This window comes from Bidens hawaiensis, unplaced genomic scaffold (genome assembly GCF_021521415.1).
Source record: "Bidens hawaiensis isolate Kalapana, Puna unplaced genomic scaffold, B.hawaiensis_p1.1 tig00001143_1, whole genome shotgun sequence".
Classification (NCBI taxonomy): Eukaryota; Viridiplantae; Streptophyta; class Magnoliopsida; order Asterales; family Asteraceae; genus Bidens; species Bidens hawaiensis.
In genome coordinates this window covers 167,981-170,344 of record NW_027491065.1, presented here as the reverse complement: position 1 = coordinate 170,344, position 2,364 = coordinate 167,981, and positions in this window count along the sequence as shown.

The window sequence follows — 2,364 nt, the reverse complement described above, 5'->3', positions numbered from 1 at the left end:
AGGCACTGTATTCATCTACCATATCCTGACTCCTGTGAGATGCTTTGTTGAAAATGGCAAATGAGGTGGGTTCTACATTTGATGATTGAGTGTAGTGGTGGATGTATGGGAGGAGGTGGGTTTAAATGGGTTTGTTTGTTTGGGTTTTTGACGTAGGTTTGGTGGGTGAGTAGGGTTGAGGTGGATGATTTGTAGTGCTAGTGGATGTGTTGGGAGGAGTAGGCGTAGGTGGTGCTGTTTCGATGGAGGTTTTGTAGCGGTCAAAGACGGTTGGCTGAGTTGTGGGTTGAGATGCGGGTAGATGGGAGTAGGTAGTACTAGGCTGGATTCGTGGTTGGGCCGATTCTGGGGTTGGTTTTGGGCTAGTATAATGGACCGGTCCGGTGGGTGGCGTTGGTGATTGGTGCTGGGATGGAGCTGGGTTATGTTGGGATGTTGGTTGGGTTCGCGCTTGGATGTTTTGGGGTGCCGATGCTGGTGTGGTATAGGCTGTGGGCATGTCATGTGGGATAGGAATAAGCGGATTTGTATAAGAGGAAACATAGGGGTTGTCAGGTGGAGGTGTATTTAATTGGTTTGTGGTGGTAACGGAGAAGGGAGAAATATGTTTGTGAAACCGAACATGACAAGTAATATAAATGTGCTCAGTGAGAGGGTCAAAACAACGGTAACCATGATGACATGTGTTGTATCCGCGGAAAATACAAGGTGTGTAACGGAAATCCATTTTATGTGGATTTTAGGGTCGAAATGGGGAAAACACTAACAAAAGGAAGGAGAAATCAGGTGGATGCTTGAATAAATATTCAAAAGGTGAAATTTGGAGTGTGTGAGAGAGGGCATGCGGTTGATTAAATAAGCAACCGTTTCAAAAGCATGCAGTTGATTAAATAAGCACTTTGTTTTGGGCTACTACTTATTTGTTTGGGATTTTGAGATCCTATTAGTTCTTTAGTACCCAAACAAACTGGATAATCCAAGTTTGAACATAAAGGCCCATTATTTTTAGAAATAATGTAACCAATGAAAAAAGAAACTACAAAATATTTTAAAGAAACGTCTTCCGTTATTACTTGTGCCATCACATAGAACCATTGTCTAAATGTTTCCAATGTTGAATTATCAGTTGAAAAAATAACTTATGACTTGGATTTTCACTTTGCAAAAAACGCAAAAATTGATTTTAATAGACATTTATCAAATATGTTTGACTTGTTCAACAACAAATACATATGAGTCAATGAAAAATTTGGAAACTAGTAGTGGCAATAGTAATTTATTTAATACCATAACAAAAAAAAGTTACATATTTTTCTTCCAAAGCCTTAGAACCCAGGGGTTTAAGAGGCCGAAGCCCTATAGACCAGGTCCTTGGCAGGTCCATGCGGCAAAGCCCTTAATGAATTTGCGTTGTCTTTGCATTGTTAGTGAAAGTTGTAAGGAATGACCATAGTGGAAATTGATAATTAACAAAAAGTTTCTATTATCGTTAGTGGTAACGATGCTCAACAACAACTTGACTCATCAGGTAAGTATCATGACAAATATGATCAACTGTAACCAGCATGAGTGGTAACTTAGTCGCAAGTTGATGTTGATAGAGTTTCTACTTATAGTTTTTTTCTAATGTAGCTGTCCAACTGCTGATAATTATACTCACTAACTATAGCATTGTGATGGTTCATTTCCTACATAAGGAGTCTGTAGTCTGAGCAGGTGTTTGGGTGCTACTATGGAGTAGCCTTATCTTTAACAAAGCATCAGAACAAAAGAGGGAGCTCTGGCTTCTGCAAATGTGTTGGTACCTGGGCCATAAAAGGTAGCGGAGCCCTTATAGTCCCTAATAATGCCACCACCTGCTGCCATGCCATTCTTTGAAGAACCATTGTGTTTAACTTCAAAATACTAAAAGGAAGAGGAGCCCGTTTGATCCATTTTCCTTTAGGAATATTAGGAGAGACCATAGGGATATGCATTACTTGAAAACAAAGAGAATCATGAAACCATAAGAACATGTGGGATAATCAAGCTGCAATAAATCTTACACCAGTGATTGACTTTATTGATAATAGATGAAGAAGACATAGCAACTGAATCATGAATAGATGCATTTCTAGCAAGCCAAATCTCCCAGCAACTAGAGAAGATAAATCTACCCCCATTTTAGATTTGATAGAACTGCCTTGCAAACAGGTCTCAGTGAAAGTAGACAGACTATCTTGAACAAAACTAGCATGCTGAACACCTTTCATATAAGACCAAACATGAGAGGCAGTTTCACCTTGACAAAAAAAAAATGAAGTAAAGAATCCTGTTGACTTAATGCAGAAACAAAATTGATAAGGCATTTGAAAGCCGAGTTTT